The sequence below is a fragment of the Equus quagga genome, chromosome 11 (assembly GCF_021613505.1).
Source record: "Equus quagga isolate Etosha38 chromosome 11, UCLA_HA_Equagga_1.0, whole genome shotgun sequence".
NCBI classification, from domain to species: Eukaryota; Metazoa; Chordata; class Mammalia; order Perissodactyla; family Equidae; genus Equus; species Equus quagga.
The window spans coordinates 64919540-64943819 of record NC_060277.1 but is presented as its reverse complement, the minus strand read 5'-3'; the positions used below and the strand labels follow the sequence as shown (position 1 = coordinate 64943819).

Sequence of the window (24280 nt, the reverse complement as noted above, 5' to 3'; positions counted from 1 at the left end):
ACAGCATGGGGGAAAGAGGCAGGGTTTGCCAACTCCAGCCTGGCCCCTTGCTAGCCTAAGGGAGCAAGTTACCCAACACCTCAGGGCTAACGAGGGATGACGCCCGTTTCCCAAAGCTGCAGGAGGATTAGGCGACATTTCATAATGGCCAAGGGCATGGCACACAGCCGCTAACTCAACACTGGCTCCATTCGGAAAAGTACAAGCTTCTTGAAGGTAAGAACTGTGGTCTTCTCTGATGTGACTGGCCCAGTGTCCCCGGAGTGTGTCTGGATTTGTGCTGAGGTGACATGGGGAGGAGAGAGGCACCCTCCTTACATTGGCAACCCCCCACCCACACCCCCGTCTCCTGAAGGCCCAGGACATCTGGAAAAAATTCACCTCCCCAGTCCCTGGGCTGGCACCCCATTTCTATGCAGACAAGAGGTAATGCTCTTCATGAATAGAAAAACTTGAAAAAAATCAACTCGAAAGAGAAGGTAGCCGACTGTGGGAGAAGAGAGTGGTGGAGAGAGAGACATCTGGGGGCCAGAGAGTGAGAGCATGCTCAGCAGGAATCAGGGGAAGGTGACCTGAGAGGAGTGGGGGTTGGGATGAGGAAAGAAAAAGGACTTGCCCAGAAACAGGAAATTAAAAGGAATTAAGACTGCAAGAGACAGGGCAGAGGAGCTGGGTGGAGGCCTAGAAAAAGGCAGGTTCCTGGGGTCTGGGCTCTGGGATCCGGGGAAGGAAGGCCTCAGTCACAGCCACAGGCTGCGGTGAGGCCGACACTTGGTCAACAGACCCAATGTGAGAGCTCATCGCAGCAGCCCAGGGCAGTCAGACCTGCAGCAGAGTGGGAAGACCTGTTGGTCAAGCTGTTGCGATGGGTAAGAGGAGCTGAGATAGCTGGATTCGCTCACAGCAGAAACGAACTCAACAAGTGTTTACTGAGCGCCTAGTGTGGGCCAGGTCCAACGGGGGCAAAGATCCTCCCGGCCCCATGATAGAGGCAGACAAGCAACCCATCCCCTCCTCCTCAAAGCAAAACAAAAAACCTCTGCAGATGACACCGTTCCTCAGAGGGAGTGTGTGAAAACTCAGCCATTACTGTTGCTTCCCGCACAGAAAGTGCCGGCTAGCTTCTAGGCCCCATCTGTGTTCTTAAAGTGTTCTTCATTTCCCTTCCCTGAAATAAGTTCAGCCCAGCGATCGCCACAATTCAACAGAATTCAATTGTAAATAGATAATCCTTCATATCAGCCATCAAAAGCAGCTTATTAGGAGTTGTCAAGTCAATAATTTAATGCCTATTCTCTGGCGCATCAATATTTGCCAAGAAATATCCCCTCGTTGTGCTGCGTGTTACCCCTGGGAATGTGAAGCTGTCTGGAGTCTGGCAGAAATTCAAGTGTCTTTGAAAAGACAGTCAGGAACTCTGTTATGGATATCTTGTTTTGACAATTCCCTCCTGACTAAGTGTCAAAAGATTTCTGGATGGCTCCAGTCAGGCTGTGGATCCACCACTACAAACACCTTCCTTTTGCTGTATGGACTGGGAACATCACCTGGCATCTATTAGGGAGAGCGGGCAAGGCGACAGGAGGACGCCATGGCCAGAGTTCTAACTCAGGTACGGAAAGGCAGAGCAGAGAGGCCACCAAGAGAATGCTTTTTCAATACATCAAATGCTTATCCATCTGATTTTTTTTTTAAGCAAATCATTTGGCCAAGATGCCAAAGGCTACTGGGTGGCAGATCTGAACTGAGTCTCTGAGTTCCAAACCTCAGAAGAACATATTTGTTGGGGCGGGGGAGGGAGAAGAGGTTGGCAGTAGCCATGTCTGTTCACCTTGACCCTGCCTCTGCAGACACAGCTCATGGGGCCAGCGGTGGAGCCCCAGTGGGGCCAGTCAGGCTCTCTCCTCTTGGAATTTGGGATTCTGGACTGCGCAGAGCTGGGGCTCAGTTACAGGAATGATGACACTGGAGAAGGGTGATCCACAAACTGGGTCCTGAAGATCCCAGCACGCACCTTTGTTCCAACTCTTCCTGAGAACTCGCTGGCTCAAATATTCCTTAGATTGTCACAAATAATGCAACATCATTCCAATACATTCCATGTTCTTTAACTTAAATGCCAGTCATTGCTTCTTAACATGCAACCAAGATCTTTCACTAAAGATCCCATCAGCAAAAATAACTATTTGTCTCTAATGATTTGGAAAAACATGAGAGTAACATGAGAACACTTTCGTGTTACTGGTCCAGTGCTGAAAGGACAGTCCAAAGGTGCTGCTCCTGAGAGCGGACAGTCCAAAGGTGCTGCTCCTCAGAGCAGACAGTCTGTGTTGCATCTAGCACCTACTCTGAATGGGACGAGGTCCCAACTGAAATAGCTGTCACCATTAAGAGGCCTTCTCAGATACCCAACTCTTCTCTTTTGCAGCCACATATCCTATTATTTTACAGTATTCTTTGACTAATGTTATAGATTGACTAACGTTGTAGATATATAATGTTATAGATGTCTTGAAGAGTCAAAGTGGATAAGAGATGTGCTCAAGTTCTCCGGCAAGAGGTATATGGAGCACAGATCAGTGCAGGAGAGCTCCCCTCTGTAAACAAAGCTAACAAGAACTCCTTGGAGGGGTGAATTAGTTGCTTGGAGACTTCCCTCTTGGGGATCCCTCTTCCCCCAGGGCACACCACGTAGGGGCCCATCGGGTGTCTGGGTCAAGCAGGTCCCAGGTGAATGCACATTGTTCCTGCCACCACAGTGCTTCTAATAAGAGCCACACCTACCACCCTGAGTGGTGCTAGGCACTTTATATACATTACACATACTACACATTGAGATGGTCAATAAATGTTTCATCAACAAATGAAACAGAAGGTCCTGACTCCTGATGTCGTTAGGAAAGCAAAAGCAATACTGATATCCTCGGGTTTCTGTATCACTACTGGAATTTAATTTATTTAACAAATATTGATTGAGCATGTACGGGTACCAAGCACTGTTCTAGGCACTGGTGATACAGCAGTGAACAAGACAGACAAAGATCCTTGACCTCATTATGTTGCTATTTGTGTGTGTGTGTGTGTGTGTTTGTATGTGTGGGTGTGTTGAAGGGTGCAGTGGGTGAAGACAGACAAAAACCAAAATAAGTAAATCATGTAGTGTGCTTGAAAGTGGTAAGTACTTTAAAGAAAAATACAGCTCATCTCTTCCTATTGTGTATGGTAGGAGGTAGCTCAAAGGCATTGATCCCCTTTCCCTCAGGTTCTAGAAATGTGTAAGGGGGAAGGAGTGTTAATACTTTCCAGAAACCCGTCATCCCACAGTGGGATCTGGAAACATACTGCGGGTAAGGTTAGGGTGCCTTCCTACACGGCACCAGGAAACTGCCATCCTTGAATGTTAATAATATGTCAGCTTAGAAATAACACATTACGAAAGTTTGCTGGAATGAAGGGTGATGTAATGACAACTGGAAACAGAAAAGGGACTTATTATGGAGTGTAGGAAAAGGCGAGTTGGAGAGGAAGAACTTGTCAATGGGCACCCAGCACTTTCCAGGGCAGGGTACCCTGGCCAGCGAACTCTGGTACCTGCCTGGTCTGTGGGGTCGTGGGGTCTAATACGAAGCAAGAAGCAGTATGCTGCTCCCTGGACAGCGGCTATTCCTCAGATGGCCTGTTGTGACAGTTCTGTGCCCAAATGAAAAGAAGTGTGCTTCTTAAACTGATGGCTGCTGCCTTTATTAGGAGCCCTTTCACTTTATAATAGTGCTGGCCACCAGCTGGTTGCTGAAATTGAAAAGGAGGCCAGGTTGTGGTGGTAGAAGTCAGATGAAATAGTAGACACAAGCTGTCACCAAAAGTTTGGAAGAAACTGGGGAAATGCATTTCACTTAAAGTGGCGCCTGCTAGCACCAGTTCTGGTGTTTTGGGTAGAGGATAACTCTGTCATTTCAGAGGCCATATCTGCCCCCACCTAGTCTCAGCATTCCTTTGGCCTCCAAGGTGACACGGACTATAGATAACCAAGAGCCACAGTGGGGAGGGCGGAAGAAAGATGACCGTTAGGAGCTGTGGGAGAAAAGAAAAATAAGGGCTGGAGAGAGCAGCCAGACGTGGTCCTTTCCTTTTAAGAGCTGCCTTTTCCCAAATAACCAGAACATATGTCATGATTACTCAGTTTGGCTGTGAAGCCTGTCCCCATGGTTGAGGCTGAAAAATTAGCTCTACTGTGTTCAAGAGGTCACCCCTGTTTTCAAGTGGTCACCGTTAAGTGATCTGAAACTCTCTGGCCCACTAGCTTCTAGCACCGTGTGTCACTTGCCAACTGTGCAGCAAAATGACAGGACAAAAGCGTATGAAGGCAGGCGTGAACACAAGGGTTCCCTCTTTGGGAGGCCGTACAGCGTGGCAACTAGAGTTGCACCGTGGGCTGAGAAACCAGCTGGCTTGTGTTCAAATCACAGCTCGGCCATCTGGGTCAGGGACCTAATCCTCTAAGCCTAAATCAGGAGAACACTAACCCTCAGCTCCCAGAGTGGTCATGGAGACAAAAAGAGGTACAAAGTTCAGCGCTGAGCACACTACCTGGCGCATGGCATGTTCTCGACCGACATTAGCTGCTACTATGACCTACTGGAAATTGTTCTTGCTATAAAAGTGGCATTCACAATCACCAATCTTTGGACAGAAGATGCTTTGACCTGTGCCCCATCTGTGGTCACCTTAAGTCCTCACTGCTGCCCAGACCCGCCTGCTGCACACCACAGGAGGAAGGCCCTCTGAGAAGCCCGCCAGCCTCCTGCCCTGAGCGTGACTCCCAGCGCAGCCAAATATGGCTGCCACACTTTTCCAGAAAATCTTCTCTCTCTCACTTGTCAAAGACTCTATCATGAAAACAGATTTTGAAATTTACGTTCATGCAAAATTCTCCAAGTCTGTATGCCAGGATGTATAAAAACACCTAAATTAAGAGCACTTCAATAAAATGCAATTCCTATTTGTCCTGTCAGAGGGATGTGTATCGCCTACCCAGAGTGCCCCATGGTCTCTTTAGGCCCTGGAACACTAATTCAGCGACACTGCTGCAGAGAGATGCTGGGCTGCCGTGATGGAGCGAAAACTACCCAGCACACTGGTCAGCTGCTAACTGCTCATTAGGAGCAGGAAGAGAGCCCTCAGAATTGTTGGCCCCGTGAGTGTCACCAAGATTGGTAGAGTGAGAACAAAAAAAGAGACTTGGAAGCTGCTCTGCGCTGTGTCATGGGCCTCTTCCAAAAGCAGCATCGGACTTGCAGTTGGATCTAGGAAATACGCAGGAGCAACAGGGACAGGCTGCAGAGCTCTCATACCAAATGCATGGTACCACCACAGGGTATTCACACTGTGGAGTGAACGCTCCCTTTGTCATGCAGAATGCTGCAATGATGTCACTTCCGTTCAGTACTATTCTCAAGCACTTTTCCCCACCCTCAAAGACATCCTTCTATGGAGAGCATATCATCCGAGCATCCACAGAACTTGACCTTCGCAGAGAGTGGCTGCCACTTTCAGTAGTGGCAACTGTCAGTGCAGCAGCAAACGGTGGGTATCCCTAAGTGAAAACTTAGAGTGGAAACCAGTGCCCCCCAAGCCCCATGCAGCTCTGACATTGTGCCCAGACTCAACAATGTCACCGATGAGCCTACTGAAAGCAAATGGACAAGACCCCGAGCCATCCATTCTAGAATATGGCCAGCCTGAAAACTGGTGAGCAAGGATTCTCTTGGCAAGAAGGACACAGAGAAGTATTTGAGGCCCAAGGATTCACGGTAGCAGAGCCGAAAGACTGGGAAACGGCTGATTCTGAGGGAACCAGACTGGAGAACTGTCACAAGAAGTGTGGCGTATGTCACTTTCCAGGCTGAGGCAACCCAGGCAGAAGTCTGTCTCCTCTCCCTTTCTCTGAAGGTGGCCAGTGTGTGAGGGGCTTAAACAGACCATAAAAATAGAGTCACAGAAAGGCACGCTGATGACCACAATGTGTGGTGCCATGTGTGGTGTCACAATGTGAGTGTCGTGGGTCACACATTAGCCTGTTTGAGCCAATACCAGGTATTTGCCTATCACGTGCCATGCACAAAAACACATAATATCTGCCTTTCCAATGCTTGCTGTTAGTGCAAATAATAAAAGGTGTTTGAGGATAATACTAAAATGATGTCATGACTTCTCCTTATCCACTCTCCTGAAAAAAGTAGAACAGACAATTCAAAATGTCAGATTTGGCTTTGAGATATTTATTGGCTTACATTAAACATGGTCTGTCAGATGTTTCAGAAATCATTTCAAAGCAAAATAAAAAAAGCTGAATGATGACACATTCCCAATGCAATGGTCCAGATTTCCCACCTTGGCCCCTCACTCTCAGCTCGCCGTGCTCTCTCACACTCTGAGCCTTGGCAGGGATCGCTCACACGCCTCAGAGCCCTCTGCCGGCTCCCACCCAGCCAGCACTGGCTTTAGGCCTCGCCTCAGAACACTCCCTCCCCCATGCCCAAGGCAGTCTTTCCTAGGCTTCTTCTGCATCCTGAACACAGACTTGACAGAAATTGACGTAGTACTTGAGTAAATTAACCATCCATTAGGTTCCTGGCTTACCTTCCCTCACAGTGTGTAAATTCTTTGAAAGGGCAGACCATGCATTTCCATGGCTGTGTCTCAGTGTGTTATCCACAGGGGCATATAACACACACTCAATATGTACTTGTGTTTTGGTTGACTGGATAGCTGCTCGTCGTTTAGACTCAAATAGTGTCTAAATAGTTTAGACTCAAATAGTGATATTAAGAGTCAGGAGTATGGATTTCAAATGATGTTTTTGTCACTCGGTGGTAGTTAATGTGGAGATATTCTAGCAGCCAGAAAGGTACTTGGCACATAGTAACTGCTCAGTAATTCAATATGTGTCAAATGAATGAATGAATGAATGAGTATAAAGTATCAATAAAACCGGTTATTAAGGAGTATTGGTTCTACAGAACTCTATACAGTTGCTACTGCCAAACTCAAAATCAATATATCGCCCATTAGTGGTTAACGATCTCAATAAAAAATTCTAGGAAAACATATTCTGTATGCATCTTTCAAGTAAATGAAGAGTGTGAAATTTTAGTGAAATGTTGGGATTTTACCAGACGCCTGTGGTTTCTTTTGAACACAGATGATTTAGACTCGGAGTTTTCAGCCAAGCGGACCCTCTTTGTATTGAATTGAACAGTCCAGCTCACTTTTCATTCATTCCCTGTAACTTTTTATCACCCTCTATTCGCAGACATCCTGAGAAGGAAATTACCAAAAATTACCTAACAATAGAAATGCTACGTTTGTTTAGAGCAGTGCTACTCACAGCGAGATGGCAGGAGCAGCAGCATTACTCAGAGCTGGCCAGAAATGCCACCTCAAGAGGCCCACCTCCCCGCTACAGAGCCTGAGTCTCAGGTGGGCCCTAGGAGGCTGAGGTGAGCAAGCCGTCCACGTGATTCTTCTGGTGCTGAAGCTTGAGAACCACTGGTTTAGTGGTTAGGATCGAAAGCTCACTGGAAGCTCTCCACATCATAAACCAAATATCCTTTGTGAACATGACAGGAAGAGCTGTGGCTTTCTCTGAGCACTACGAAGATAATGGGTTGGGGGTCCCCAGTTGGTAGGAAGGCCATTGTCCTGGGACAAAGCAGGCACCCAATGACTGTCCCTGCTGATGACACAGCCTCGTGAGGAAGTGGAGCAGCCTGGGATGTGTTCAACACACAAAACTCATTTGCCGTCACCATTCACTCCAGTCCCACACCAATATCACCTTGGCCTCATTTCCTCTTGACAAAAACAGTTCTGTTCTGAGGAGGCCTGCGAGACCAGAGCAGCAGCTGGAGGGCACAAAAGACTGTTCTGGCTTAGAATAGAGAGAGGCTCAAAGAATCACCCCCACTGGATCGCCAGACTCTTCTATTTAGCATCAGGTTGACCCAGATGGCCTTAGCTGCTAAGGAACTCTGACCCTTCTTCTTCCTCACAAAATCCTAAGGAAAGGCCCAGAAGAGGAAGAAGAACCTGTGATGAGAACTACACAGCAGGAAGAAGCTGGTATGATTTCAGCTTCAAATGCAATTGCTGGATGCAATACGCAGTGTGATATTTATTTCCCTGCATCAGGGGTCCTGATCTTAGATAACATTTTGTTTTTCTAGTGCACCCAAAGAATGAAGATTCAGGGTGCTGAAGCACTGGGTGCAAAATAAGTCAAAAGGAGGTACTTTCTCACTCACACACAGCTAGCCACAGCTGCCTGTCATCCCAGAGGGTACCCCAGAGCCAGCACGCTGGTGAGCTGGTTTTAAAGCATGGACGGACTCTGTTAACGGCTTTCTTCGAGCAAAGTGGGTGAGGAAATGAGAGAGGGAATGCCTAGTGATTAGTTCCTTATGGTCCTTACATTCTTGAAGTATACTCTTTACACCCGCTGGAACACTTCTGCATTCTTGATAGCAGGACTGTAATATAAGTGCTTTCCTTTCAGAGCACTGTCTTTTATTGACACACTAAAATATCCTAGGAGCGAGCTTTGCCTTCCTTCTCTCCTCACGCCCCTCCTTCACCACAGCCACGCTCTCCATGTCGTTCCTTGTTCTCTTTCTAAGAATGCAATAAACATTTCAGCACAATCTTTTCAATCCACATTATTTATAATATTATGAACATCCATCGAGCCTGGCTAGAATGGTAAGTAATAAATCAAACTTAACAACAACAAAAAAGGAAGGGGGAAAAAATCACCCTTTGGCTAGGCTAAAGCCTGAGACGTTTCATTCCCCAAAGGGTTTAGTTATGTTAGGAAAAGTGAGATGGGGATGAGACTCAAGGTTTAGAATGACATAGAGTCAGGAACTCAAATCTATAGGCATAATCATAACTTTGTATAAATCTCAAACAAACTTACCTCTCAGGGGTGTCATGAGGATAAATGAGATACGTGGGAAGTACTCTGAGTGCCTCAATTAAAAGCAACTGTAGCCCAGTTCTCCTTTCTGGGTCCAAAAGGTCATCTTGGAAGGAAGAAGCTAAGAGCCCTCCTCCTCTCCTGGAGCTCAGTCCCTGCTATTTAACAGCCCCTCTACAGGTCCACATTTGGTGGGTGAGCCCTGAAGCGGGGCTCTGGGGCAGAGCTGGGCAGGCAGTATGCTTATGGCAGCCTGACCACTATGTTCCGGCTCCAGTGGCCACCCTCAGTGGCGGACCCTTTCCCCACTCCCACCCAGGACCATGCCAGGCCACCCACAGCCAAAGGTCTCCCTACAGAACGATTCTGCTCCCGCCTGGGGGTGGGAAGCAGAACTTGTCCCACACCCATACTGCGTGGCGCTATGCAGGTTTATATAGTCTGACTTTCTCCTCACAAAGAATCTGGCTCAAGAGCTTGCTGATGATTTCAAAATTTATCTAAACAAATGTGGAGGCCAGCATAGGCTATTGGCTAATTGCATAATTGGCCTGAGGCCTTTCTGCTTTGGCGATTTCCCCCCTCATTCCGAATCTCACACTGGAAATCCAAGCTGCTCAGCCTGGCCACGGAGCAGACGTGTGTTTACGTGGCTAGACCTCAACTTAGCGGCGCTGCTGGTGTATAGTCTGACATGCTCGGCAATCTGCTCTAAGAGGTCCCTTCTGACAGTTTCCTGGATACGAGGTGCTGCTGCTTTTCCATTCCTGTTGAATGGTACTGAATATATGATTAGAGTCACTGAATCATAACCCCTCTTTTTATCATTACAGTCTCAAGTTGGTTCTGGGGAAGTGACCATAACTGGTTGGTCACAGACTTTTCTACAAGAAAGTCAGGCAAGAAAATAACTTTTCTTATTAAAATTGTCAAACTTGCCAACTAATCTAGATTTAGCACTCTACCATTTTGCATTTCAACCTAATTTGGTCTTGTTATAGGATGGATATGTCTTCCTGTTCAGATTTGTCACCTGCTTGCTGCATTGGGTAGCAGTAAGATCTTGGCCAACATTCTAGAAGGGATTTGATACTAGCTTTGCTTTGTTCATCACTTCTACCAGTAAGTGCCCCAAAAAAGTAATTTCTGGATGATAACCACATGTTTAAACAAAGTCTTCCAAAATACAACAATTTCTTTATAATGTACCGAGGTCATAGGAACCACCCAAATCTTCATTACTTGACTATTCCAGTTAATGGGCCGTTTACAGCTTCCATTCCTTTGCTTCTGATGACACAGACATCCTCTCTCCTCCAGCCCACCAGCACTGAGTGGTTTACCCAGACTCTTGTGTCTCTTCCTCAATAAATCTCCACTCTCACTCCAAGTACCCCTGGAGACATCTTTCCCATAGCTCTTACCTTCTAGGCTGAACTCGTTTACCCTTGGAACTTCCTCCGTTACTCCTAACTAAAGGGCCGGCCCAGCTGATGCAGGAGACCGCCACCACTCTCCGCCTCTTCCCTGGTCATTCCACCTTTCCCACAGTGAGCCATTTACATATGCTGTCATATTGTCTTCACTCATATAGTGACAGGGACACATAAGGAATGCTTAAGTCCATGACTTTAGAGCCAGACTGCTTGGGTTTAAATCCTGGCTACCCCACTTCCCATCTGTGTGATTATGGGCAAGCTACTTAACCTATCTGGGTGTCACCTGTAAAACAAGGATAACAGTAGTAAATATAATGTACTGGGAATGTTTACAACTGACACAGTAAGTGCTCAATAAATACTCCCTTTTCTTATTTTTAAGGCTTTACCAGACATGTTTGATGGTGTGCCTACAGCCTCTTCAAATGGGACCTGTTTTGACCAAAGCTCTGGTTAAGGGGTGAGCCAAGGCAGCTGTGGTTTATAACCCATGATCCAACCCATCAAGTCAAGGTGACTCGGGCATCCAAAGGGAGGTCAGCCAATCCACAGGCTGGCCTGCAGCCTCTGACCTATTTTAGCCCAGCACGTCGAAGCCAACTCGGGTAAATATTCTTTTCTCTGGAGTTGAACTAGAAAATAAGGAGCAATGCAAGCTTCCCAGGTTGGCCCTACTTCCTAACAATGGTAACGTGTTCTTAGAACAAACGCGCCTTTACTGTAATAATGTGAGTGACTCTCTGGGTTTCCCCCCAACCAAAAGGTCCCCCAAAGAACAAAAGTTTAATTAATACATCTCATGCTACAGATATATGCACTTTAAGCAAAGGACAGATTTTGACTAAAGGAATAAATTCCTAATTGCAAAATTTTGGGCCATCAGTAAGATGGCAAGGTTTTCTACCATTTCCAAAAATAGAGTTTTAAGGCCATCAATGAGCTATCTAAGACATGAACAAAATTCATTTTAGTCAGAGTTACCTTTTAACATCCACCCCCATTTTAAATCTAGTTTCTGTATGTCTGTAGGTTTAATTAGGATGAAAGTCTTCATGACTTAAGGCGAGTAAAGAGCAAACTCTTCTCTCATTAACTTCCTTGTAACTCTGGAGAATGTCCCTACCACTATTTCTCAGATGAGAAATCCCGAAGCTTTCTGGAGCACAGGGTGTGGGTGGAGGTATAGGAGAAAGAACAGCTGGAAATGGCGATGGTGACGGTTAGCTGGAACAGAACTGAATGGCTCCTGATGGGGTCTAGGCTGAGCAGAGAGAAGAGAAGCCAGTCATCCTCCATCCATCACTAACCCACTCTGTGTCAGGGACCATTTTAGATGCTGGGAATACAACAGTGGGCAAGACGGACATGACACCTGGCCCAAAGGAATTTACATGCTAATAGGGGAGACAGACATTCAAATAACCACACAATGAAATAATTACAAATCATGGATAGGTGCTAAGGAAACACACAAGGTGCTATGATAAGAACTACGTTAATGGAGTGGTCAGATACGGCCTTCTGTGGAGGTGGTAAGTGGGAACCTAAAAGTTAAGGATTCAGTCACAAGAAAAGCTGGGCAAAACCCATTCCAGCTGGAGAGAGCAGTAAGCACAGAACACTTGGGGGTTTCACAGAATGGGAAGAGAGCCAGTGTGGCTAGAACTGGCCAATGAGAAGGAGAAAAATCAAGATGAGGTAGGTGAGAGAGCCAGGGGCTAAGTTCTGCAGGGCCTCGGAGGCCAATGGCAAGGAGCTGGATTTTATTCAGGTACAAGGGGAGCCATTGATGGGTTTAAGCAGGTAGCAGCAATATCTCATTTATGTTACACAGTCATTTATGCCACTGGGTGGAGACTGGACTGGAGGGTACAGTCTCTGGGGACAAGTACTGTCAACACGACCTTTTTGAGAAACTATCACAGCATCCAGACAAGAGGGTGAGGTGGAATGGGGTGGGAACAGTGAAGATGGAAGGATCTGAAGTGCATTTTAAAAGAGAATTACCAGGGCTTCCTTTTGGATAAGAAAGGGGGCTGTGGTGTGATAGGAGAGGAAGCAAGATTTCTACCTTGAATAACTGGGTCAATGGGGTGCCATTTTTGAAATGGAGAAAACTAGGGGGTTCTGTATATACTGCAGAGGGATTTAAGCTGAGATTTCAAATAAGCAGTTGGACACACAGTATAAATCTAGAGCTCAGAGGAAGAACCATGGGAGGTGAGGGGAGCAGCAGGGATGGGAGAGGAGCAGCAGCAAGAGGAGGTTGGGACAGAGTGGGTGGAGGGAGAGGACTTCTGAGACCAGGCCGAGGGCTGGTGAAGGGAGACTGACAGGGAAGTCTCTGGCTCTGCCACTATCTGATGAGGACAGCAGCAGCACCAACTACAGCTAGCATTTACTGAGGGTCTGCTGTGCGCCAAGCACTGTCCTCACTCATTGTCTTATATACACCATCTCCAATCCCCATAATAATCCTGCAAACCGCTATTATCATGATGATGATGAAGACGATAATGATAGAGGCACCTGAAGCTCAGAAAAGTTAAGCAATTTATCTAAAGTTTCAAAGCTCTTCAGTATTAGACTTGGGATTTGAACCTAAGGTGACTAACTCCAATGGTCACAGTCATAAAGAGTTTACAATAACGTCAAGACTGTATGTAAGTACAAAAAGACCCAAGAATACCAACAACGCAACTTCCAAACCCTCTCTGCCTCCACAGCCAGTTAGACTAAACTGCTATGAACTTCTCATGTCTTCCCCGCCACAGCACAAGGAGTGTCAACAGGTCTCCCTTTTGCTGCCCAAGTCAACCCCTTTCTTAACTGAAGCAAAGCCCAGCCACATCTATTCCTTGGTTTCCCTTCCAGAACTAGAGGAGACAAAATTATTACCTGCAGATCATGAGAATGCCTAACCTGGAAATAACAAAATAATCAACAGAAAATCTATTTGAACTAAAATAAAGAGGCTAAGTAACAAATACATTGATAAATTCCAACCCTTTTCTTATAAACCAGTGATAATCCAATTAGAAAAGATGATGGAAAAGTTTATTGATAACGAGACTAATGAACAGAGAACAAAGGAAGCAATAAAAATGAACAGGACTGATATTTTGAAAATTCCAGAACTTTACTGAGGGACATAAAGGAAAATCTGCACAAAGGGAGAGACAGACCATACTCCTGGATGGGAAGATTCAGTACTGTGTGCATGATGGTTCTCTCCAAATTACCATGAACATTTAATTCAGTTATGATAAAAATAGCAACAGGATGTCTCAGGATATTGCCAAATTATTGTGAGGCAACAAGGACTATTTCCATTTTGCAGATAAGGAAACTAAGGCTTAGAGAGGAGAAGAGAGTGGAATCTATTCCAAAGAAATTAATGTGGAGGCAGAAAACAATACTTACATGCTGTCTGCTGCAGAGGGGTGTGTGTGTGTGTGTGTGTGTGTGTGTCTGTGTGTGTGTGTGTGCGTGCAGGAGGTAAGGAGGAGGTGAGTTCCCAGACGGCCCTAAGTGTTGTCACAAGGAATCTGGGCAATGGGGAGTCTCTGAGAGGTTTCAGCAGGGAGAAGTGGTGGACGAGGGCAACAGCTGACACCAGCAAATCCACATGCTCCAAAGCTCCCTCTGGCTTCAGTGTGGAGAATGCACTGGGAGGGAGCAGAACTGGAGACAAGGAGATGAGTTAGGAAACAACAAGAGTAATTCAGAAGACGAGAGGCATCTGAAGGACAGAAGGAAAGAAGTGCGTGGCTTCCACAGATACAAAAAAAGGAGAATGAACAAGAATCAGCATCAGACTGGATGTGGGGACTGAGCAAGAGGGAAGAGCCAGGAATGAGTGCTGAGTATTTGGCTTGAGAAACTGAGTGGTTGGTGGTCTTGCTCATTAAAACAGAAAACAGAGAAAGAAGAGCGGGCTGGAGAAGCTCATGAGCCCAGTTTTGGCCATCTTGGGTATTATTTCAAGCAAGTTTTGACAGCAGAGTATTTGCTTTTCTTCCACTGGGATTATAGAGAACTTGTCTGTTGGGCTAGGAAGCCATCAGGGGAAATTTCCTAGTTTGGTGGGGGTTGTGGGCAGACTTACATCTATGTTAAGTATCCTAAATGTGAAGCAGACACAGTCTCTTGGAGAGATTTAAAAAGTGGTAAACGGGCTCAGGTATGGGGCTAGCATCAATGGCCAGCAGACGCCTCCCTGGCAAGGCCCTCTCGGGGGTCAGAAGCTAAGTCCGATGCCACTGCTCCGTTTTCTCCCCTCTACCCCAAGATGCCCAGATATTCATTTTCTGTTTTTGTACATTTGATAATATTTTGGTTGGTACTTGATGACTATAATCCCCTCCTTGACATCCTAGAGTGAATTTCTTCATTCATTATACTCCTTCAAACATTATACATATTGTTTCCAAGTATGGTAAGAAAGTTTTCAACAGAAAGGCATGTAATTGGAAGCCATCTTTTTTATTAATGAAACATTAGTGTCTCCAGGTGTCTGTTTTTTAACTTATAACCATCAGTGTCACCCCGATCCTCAGACTTAGCTGTTTATCATAGTGCAAAGAAAAAGGTCAGCCAAAGGAAAGCTAGCCATTTTCCTATTTGATACTCCTCTGGTCAACCTACTTGGCCAACAAGAGCAGAACTGAGATTCTCTTGCCCACCTGTGGCATCATACCCAACTGGAAGAAAATTTCTGAGAGGAAATATCCAGGCAAAAGCTAAACTTGCATATTTGAATAGATGCTATGGAGACGAATTTTTTTTCTTTACCCAAACTGACAAACTGCATGTATCTGTCCTCTGGCAAAAGGATACCTAAGATACCAGCACAGGCTGAAGCGAGAGAGCTTACGTGCCTGCTGCAGAACCTAGTGAGGGGCTTCCAAGGGGCTGGAGATGGCGGGAAATCAGACAGCCGCCCTCAGTGGGAAAAATGGGGTGCTCACAATTACAGACCCCAAAACCAGCTGCGACCCCAGGTGATCAGCATCTGAGAGAGGTATTTGATGAAGCTCCCATGATTGCCCATGTAACTTCTGAACTCTTTGCCATCAAATAATATCTTTTACTCTGACAAAAAGTTGTGGATAATTAGAAATTACTTTTCTTAAATGAAGGAGGCTTTTTCCTTTCTAGAAATATTCAGCCTTCTGTGTCTGAAACATAATTCTCAGAGTTTTCATTTCATGGGGTTAAAGTATAAACTCAATATAAGTACCCACTATGCCCACCTGGAATGTAGAGCTTTTGCAACGGATGGAATGATGCTCTTCAGTTCATAAGCTTAAACTATATGCATCTTTTTAAATTAAAAACAATTTTCTTAAGCAACTAAATGTTTCCAACAGCTTCTGTCTATACGAATTAAATTATACTTCCCTTTTACTTTCTGGAATTATTTTATTAATCAAACACAAAATTATCATCTATTCAGAAAAGTCTGATGGAAACTGCAACCTGAATAATACTCAAGGATTTTCTTTTGAAGCTGAAAGCCAGCAATTACTGTACTGGAAAGGGCTATTTTACTATGGTGCATTTCCTCAGGAGAGGAAATGATTTTTGAGAATACTGAAGCCTTTTTTATTCTAAAGCAGGCTAGCAACACCTGTACACAATCTTTCTAGACAACAATAAGACTTTTCTGAGGTTTCATGTCATGACCATTTAATTTAATAGCTCTGAGAGCTTAAACAGGACACTAATACTTCAGTTAACTGGCACAATTGGTGAACTGGGGATTCCAGTTAACTTAATTTTTCCATCAACTAATAGTAACTCATTTATGCAATGAAATTTCCTCGGCAGGATATGGGGGATCTGGACATCTCTTTTCAGGTATGTACAATTGTATGTTTTGTCTCTCAGTTTTATTTATTTTATTTTTTTAGAAAAGATCAGCATTTTGCCCTCCATAAATCTTCAAATTAATAGACCAATAATCAACCACACGTAAGAGGCCTCACCAAAAAAAAAAAAAAGTGAAGTCCGATAGTCTTGGCTAACGAAAATAAACCTAGCGAAGGAAATAAAATATATTCCTCTCAATCCATGTAGCATTCCTTTAACGTGCTGGGCGTCGATCTGCACCCAAGGGATGGAGAGAGAAGACATGTTTTTTTGGACCTTAGAAACTCACAGTTTACATAGAGATGAAGTTGAAAACTTCAGAAGATACGAGAAATGGCAGGTGTTTAAATTTTTTTTCTTTAAAAGCATAAAAAGCTACACTTGCTTTTGAAAAGTCAGGCAAATGAAACATAGTTTTTTGAAATAATTAGTGAAAAGAAACTAAGTTTAAAGTTCCCTCTAGATCTGTTAAGTGGCAGAATAAGGACTGGCTTTATATCTTGACTTGAATTTAGCAGAATTAGAAAGCTTCCAAAGTTCTTAGAAATGTAACAGGGAAATAGGTGAAAGTAACTAAAAAACTTTCTGATTCGTCTTGCCTGGGTCCCAAAGACCCTCGGTCTTCCTCAGGCTCTTGCTAGCTCTAGGTTTTAATTAACAGATGCAGAGTCTTTCCAAGGCACGGGTGGGGCTTGGTTTCTTTTCTCTGATGGTTTCCAGCAGGCAAGCCGGCCTTGGGATCTTGTTTTCTGGAATCCCAGGTTCCCTTCTCCCTGCTCCCAGGCCCCAGCCCCTGGAAATCCTGATTCAGTGGTTCCGGGATGGGGCCCAGGAATTTGTATTTTTAGTAAGAACATCATGTGATCCTTATCATCAAGGAAATTTGGAAAATACGGCCTTGGATGATATGATTGGCCTAAGAATCGGGGGTTGGGGGTGGGAGTGGGGGCGCTTAGAGGGAAGAGCTGATTCCCAGGCCCCAAGATCTGGAGAGTCTGATTCAGTAAGCCGGGGGTTGGGCTCAGGAATCTGCATTTTTAATGAGCCCCACAGGCAACATGTGGTTGACAGAAACATCACCCTTGTGGCTGATGAGTTGCCAAACTCTATTCTGCAAGTGTTGGACGTAAAACAACCAGAATCTGGGGAAACTGATGTAGAGGTCTGAAGTAGTGATAGCAAGGAGGGGCATCTGGGACATCTCGGTCTATCCGGGGCCCCGGACTGCTTCCTGCAGTTCCTGATCTGACCCAGATGGGCCACTTCTCCCAGGCCTGCCTCCAGAAGCCAGGGTTAAGCCCAAAGCATTATGGACAACACGGTGCCCATCATCCCTACGTGGGGTAGATCTAGGATGCCTATTGGTGCAACTCTGGCAGTCTGAAACAGTGATCACCTCAGGGAAAGACACACAAAGTGGCAAGGTGTCTTTTGGAATGGTCATGGCCTGGTTAGATCATGCCTGAACATCACAAATGAAACTATTACATGTACCATCGCCTGCTCATAAATGAACACATTGTTTACTACAAATTCTGCTGAAATAAACCTGTCTCCACATACAGTTGCTAAGGCATTTTGTGCTTCGAAAAACAAATATTTAAAGACAAACAATACCTTCACATTTTCCCTGCAAAAGTGACTAATTTACTCAATATTTCTGAAAAGTTTAACGAACTTCTTCTGGAATCCCCATATTACGGGATTTCACACTTGCCAATAACTATACGGCCCTGTTTGGGAATGCCAAGGGAAATATCAGACTTGGTAAGGCTTAAAAAAATAGGGCACGATCATAAATGGGATGAAAAACTCCATTTGAACGCTTCCCCATGAAGTCAGCCTACGTTTCATCCAAATGGTTGAACTCCAAAAGTACCTCAGCAGTTCAGCTGTCTTGATTTCAAACCTCTGCCCACATGGCTCAAATTTGCAACTTAAATATTCAGTACGAAAACAAAGTTATTTCACTGTTAGCACAGGATTCTTCTCCAAAAAAGAGAAGGAAAGGCACATGTTTGAGCCCACACACATACACTGATCTTTGACTTCTAAATATCGATGCACAACACACAATTATTTTGGCTTTGGAAGACTATACTGTCTGCTGTGTTGGGGTGGGCAGTTACAAAAAGTCTTGTCTTGAATACCGCCAGAGTTGAAGATTTTTCTGCACGTATCGTACAAATGGTTCTTTTTCATTTTGGACAGAAAAAGCACTTAAACAAAGGTTTGGGGGGAGGCTTTGCAGCGGTATTTCACCTCAATACATCTTTCAAGTTTGATAGCTCGTAAGCTCACGGCTTTGGTTCTCGTCTTCAGCCTTCAGACAACTCTAAGCTGTCCGCAGCAGCTGCAGAGGCTGAGTCTTTAAACGAAATAAAGAAATAATTGCTTCAGGGAACAAAGAGAAGAAAAAAAGCCCTGTTAGCTGAACTACATGGCCCCTTGGGATTGTGTGTGGTATGTATTCCTGATTAATATTGTCGAGTGTGGTAAGAAGGAATCCCTGAGCAATCCCAGAGAATCAGAAGAAGTGTGGCATGGTCAAAAGAGTGTGAGTTTCAGAGGCATACCTGGTTCAAATCGCAGCTCCGCCCTGATCAGCTATGTGACCTTGACAAAGGGCCATCGCTTCTCAGGGTCTTCATCCTCTATCTGCAACATGGGTCTAAGACTACCTGCCTCAGGGGGCTGTAATGAAGACTGAGTGGATGATGGATGTACTGTGCCGACGTCGTTAAACAGCAAATTGAACACCCACGGTTGTCTCTGCGCCACTGCCCCCAAATCCACTTAAAGGAGGAGAAATGGTATAAATCCATAAACAAAAAGAACCAGGGAGAAAATGATATCCGATCAGATACGTCAATAAAATGTTGGAAGACAGGAAGTCAAAGGACAAGTGGTAAATGCTTTAGAGTAGATGATGACACTTAACTGATTGAGAGGAGCGGGAATCCACGGTAGGACACTGATTGGTACACTAGATCCCCGGAAGGGCTCAGGGATGGGAGGCACCAGTTCCCAGAAGGCAGAGCTAAAAACAGGGGGCCCAGATAAAGCACATGTGAGGACCAGTTACACCCCAGAACCCTCTGTCACCCCACGCAACCAGGCAAACTACCTCTTCACTACACTCTCAGGAAAGAAGTTCAGTGGAGAAGCTGGAGCACAGGAGTTCTAAACACGGGGGCAACAGATGCTGAGGAAGGGAGGGATAAGGTGAGGGAGTGAAAGTAGGGAGATGAAATCCAAGTTTTCATAGGGAACGGTGAGCTCACCGCTCCCTCCCCGAGTAGGCTCCCAGACATTAACAGCTAAGCTTCTACTCACCAGGCAGGAAACTACAGGGCTCCTCTCGGAAGAAAGGGACTGACCAAAGCGAAAAGACCTACAGACACTAGCACTTGCGATCCCCAATAAAATGACTCGATCCGTCCCCATGTGGTAATCCTCTTGTGAAACCTAGAATTTGACACATCCCACCCACGCATACAAAACTTTTAGATGTCTTTCTACTCTTCAACATGAACGGGCAGCCAAGCATCCCTAGACATTTGCTGGAAGAGAAAAAACAAAACTCCCAAATGCCCCTCCTCAAAAAGGAATTCACTGAAAAGATACAATATAAAGAACAGAAGAAAATTTCAAAGAAACATTAATTAATATCCTCATAGATATAATAAAATATTTTGTATCTGTGAAACTAGGACAATGTAACATTTAAAAATCAGAAAACTTGAGAGTTAAAAAAAATAAGACAGGGGGGCTGGCCCCGTGGCCGAGTGGTTAAGTTCGCGCGCTCTGCTGCAGGCGGCCCAGTGTTTCGTTGGTTCGAATCCTGGGCGCGGACATGGCACTACTCATCAGACCACGCTGAGGCAGCGTCCCACATGCCACAACTAGAAGAACCCACAACGAAGAATACACAACTATGTACCGGGGGGCTTTGGGGAGAAAAAGAAAAAAATAAAATCTTAAAAAAAAAAAAATTATATAAAAAAAAAAAATAAGACAGGGCTGGCCCGGTGGCGTAGCAGTTAAGTTTATGCGCTCCGCTTTGGTGGCTCAGGGCTCCCCAGTTTGGATCCGGGCGCAGAACTAGCACCACTTGTCCGGCCATGCTGTGGAGGCGTCCCACATAGAAGCACTAGAATGACCTACAACTAGGATATACAACCATGTACTGGGGCTTTGGGGAGAACAAAAAAAAAGAGGAATGTTGGCAACAGATGTTAGCTCAGGGCCAATCTTCCTCACACACACAAAAAAATAAGGCAGCAGCAATAAAGAGATTCAATAGAAGGATCTGAAGATGAACTGAAGAAATGTCCCTGAAATGAACAAAAAGACAAAGAAATGAAAAACAAGAGAGAAAGTAATAAGGAAATTAGAGGAGCAAACCAGGAAACCCAATAACCTACTAATGAGTGTACCAGAAGGAAAGAAAAAACAGAGCAGGTAATTATCAAAGCTATAATATAAGAAAAAACGCTCGGAACTGAAAGACATGAATTCCAGACTGAGGGTCCACAAAGCACCCAACACAATAATAAGGGGTGAGGGGAGAAGTTCCTCGAAGGCCTTCTGTGTGAAAGTTAGAATACTGAGACTACAGAGAAGCTCTTAAAAGCAAAACAAGACAAATCAAAATGGCAGCGGACTTCTCCATATCAACACAGGAAGCTGGAAGACAATGAAAAATGCCTTCAAAATTCTGAGCACAAACTGTCTCCAACCTAAAATTCTATATGCAATCAATTAACTTCAAGAAGTAAATATATTTTTCAGACATGCAGTATCTCAAGAAATTTCCTTCTCAGGTACTCTTCCTCAGAAAGCTGGGGAGGGTGTGTTCCATCACAATGAAGGAGGAAACCAGAAAGAAGGTACGAGTTCCAGGAAAGAGGCTCCAACAGAAGAGAGAGGTGATGAGAAGTCTCATGAAGACAGTGAAGAGGAGCCCCAGGCAGCAGAGGGAGAGCAGGCTTAGAGAACGCCCCGTTTGGAATGGAAGGGAAGGACGGGCCTCCAGGAGGGACAGCCCCCAAAGAAACAGGAAAAGATCGATTATTTGATGTGTGTTTTACCACATCCACAGGAATCTCTGAGCTCTGTAATAATTTAGGGCAAAATTATGATATGGGAAAAAATGACAGTAAGTCCAGGAAAAACAAAATATCGTATAAGGAAGGAAATCTAATTATAATAAGCTATACGGCTCAGCTAAAATATTGATATGGTCAAAATAAAAATGCTGAATAATGATTTTACTGACACTGTGATTTGACTCTATCGGAAACACGGAGGGAGGAGTGTGAGAGCGTCTGTGTGGGGGGGCAAAGCAGTGAAAGAATTAAGACATCAGCTTTCATAGCAGGAAGCTACTAGATGACATCTAAAATTGCAATCGAATCAAGTCATATTAGTACAAGTATATTATTTAGAAATAAGAAAGTAAAGTCCAGAAGAAATAGGTGAAAGAGATGAAAGGACTTTCCTCTGGAGAATGGGACTTGGGGGGAGCGAAGGGGCAGCAGGTAACCGAAGCTCTCTGTTTCCTGTTTCGAGATGTGCCTTGTCTTACTATTTGTCTTCGTAAACTATGCCTAGACATTAGTGTGGCTCATCACCAAGCCAGATTCTGTGCTAAATGCCTGCCACTGTGGCTTAGCATGGGACCAAGGGCAGGTGTGGAGCGGGACGGGGGTGAATGTCACCTCTGTCTGAACCAAATGGAATGAGCAGGTATAGGGTGCAAGAGAGAGAAGAAAAACACAGGTCATGACAGCCTCTCCTCGGCTGCCCAGCAAGCACATGTGTGCATGTGCACACAAATACACACACACGTATAAAATTTCAATAATCTAACAATACATTTATCATAATACGACTCTCCCAAGTGCAGCCAAAACTGCGTTCAGTTCCTTCCCAAATGGAGAACTATCTACTGTCTGCAGAGAGAAGGTCCTGGAGCCTCTGTCCTAGGAGTCCCAGATCCCTGGGTGATGTGCATCCTTCTCAGTCTAGTCCATATATAGCTCTCTTACATCCAAGATATATACTTGAAAATCCCGATCCTGCTACTAAAAGCTCCCATTTGGAAAAGGGGAAAGGGGGCACAACAAAGATTGCTTGCCAGTCCAGAGCACACGCCCCTCTTATCAGGCTGTGCTGTTCCCCGGGAGGCTCATTCCCCTTTAGTGTCCTCTGCTGGGGAGAACACCCCTTTGGGGTGAGCATGGAAACAAATGTGAATATGAGCATGGAACAAATGAGCACGAAAACAAGTTCTGGGAAGAAACGAGGGTTCTGTCAGCTCTAAAAGTAGTATCAACCCAAACAAATACTGCTATCAACCAAATGGAAGAGTTTCTGTGTGTTCTATAAAACCACTGTTGAAGTATATGCTTCAATTACCATGATAAATATTCAGTGCCAGGAAAAATCTTGCCTTTCTTGAAAAAGTATGTTCCTTTTTTTTTTTTTTAAGATTTTATTCTTCCTTCTTCTCCCCAAAGCCCCCTGGTACATAGTTATATATATTTTTAGTTGTAGGTCCTTCTAGCTGCGGCATGTGGGATGCCGCCTCAGCATGGCTTGATGAGTGGTGCTAGGTCCGTGCCCAGGATCTGAACCTGGGAAACCCTGGGCCACAGAAGCAGAGCACGTGAACTTAACCACTCGGCCACGGGGCCAGCCCCTGTTTCTTTTCTATTAGATATTATCATTGTGTAACACATCCTTTTTCTCTTTTTGTATTGGTTTTCCAGGATTCTATTCATGGGGCTAAATTTGAGGCTCAAACATGGAATTAGTTTGGTGATTTGATATATTCTATTTATGTTCTCGTCTACATTTAAACACTTTCTGTTTCTTCTTTAGCAGCTTTGAGATTTTAAACACACACACCACTTTATTGTAAGCTAGCCCACATCTTTGGTATACAGAGATTACAAATTATAAATAAAATCTATCTGGGCTATCTTTGTTCAAGTTTGCTCTACAAGATGCTTAGGTTCCAAGATGGGGGAAGAAGCAAGCTGTGGATAGTCTGCAAGCCTTGCTGGCCAGTCTTCATTGCTAGCTATTTTGCTATTTTATCCTTACTCCACAAACTTATCCATTTATTTATGCTGTTGTGTATATTTTGCTGTTGTTTCCAAGGAAAAGTTACTTTTGAAATCCTCCAGGCTTGCCTTGGTTGAACTAAGGGGAAGCTGGATTGTTTTTCTTGTATGTCTATGTGTTCCCGAGTGCTGGACGCCACCAGCTCACCAGACCAGAACCAGAATTAGGGAATGAGCCATTAGAGATGGGGGCCGAGGCACTGTGAACCCAGGAGGTACCGAATTGGGCCAGAGGTGGGCTGATGCTGTCTCTGCCCACTGGGAAATTCCTTCACAGGGTCAAAGAAAAAGATCAGACAAATCAATGGACACTAAACATGAATCTTATAAGGGCAAGAGCAAAAGTATCTTAAAAGTCAGTGCCACAGTCTCAATCTGGGTGCCGAAGGTGGGGCTTCAGTGCTAACTGGCTTTCCAGACCCACCCCTGCAGCTAAGGTGTGTCACCACCGTGTGGTGGGAGAGAGAGTAACAGGCGCGTCGGACCAAGAGGGTTTCTGGTTCCTGTTCAGAGATTTAGAACGCTTTTCCAAGCCACGGCTCGGAATAAAAATAGAATCTGTTTATTAAACTTGTCTCTTTCATAACACAACACAGACGTCAGAAAGATAACTGTACACAGACAAAATAAAGAGAAAGCTCTCATGTATTTCTCCAGCTACCTGCTCCAGGCTAATCTCCAGCATGCCTTATCCTGAGGCCTACAGGAAGACGTTTCCTCCTCCCACCTCCAACGACGAAGATCCCCCTTCTTAACCTGGCCACAGGATCCCTCGGAAGCACGACGCTCACTTCTGGCTTCAGCTGACCGGGGCATGCAAAATCATCTCGCTTAACTACCCCGAGCTGGTCTGGACAAGG

At 45.0% G+C, this 24280-nt stretch overlaps 1 protein-coding gene across 4 annotated transcripts in view; it reads right to left on the bottom strand.

Moving 5' to 3' along the window:
- STX8 (syntaxin 8) overlaps window positions 1-24280 on the bottom strand; it is a 242540-nt gene that overhangs the window by 10601 nt on the left and 207659 nt on the right. The window lies entirely within an intron of this gene.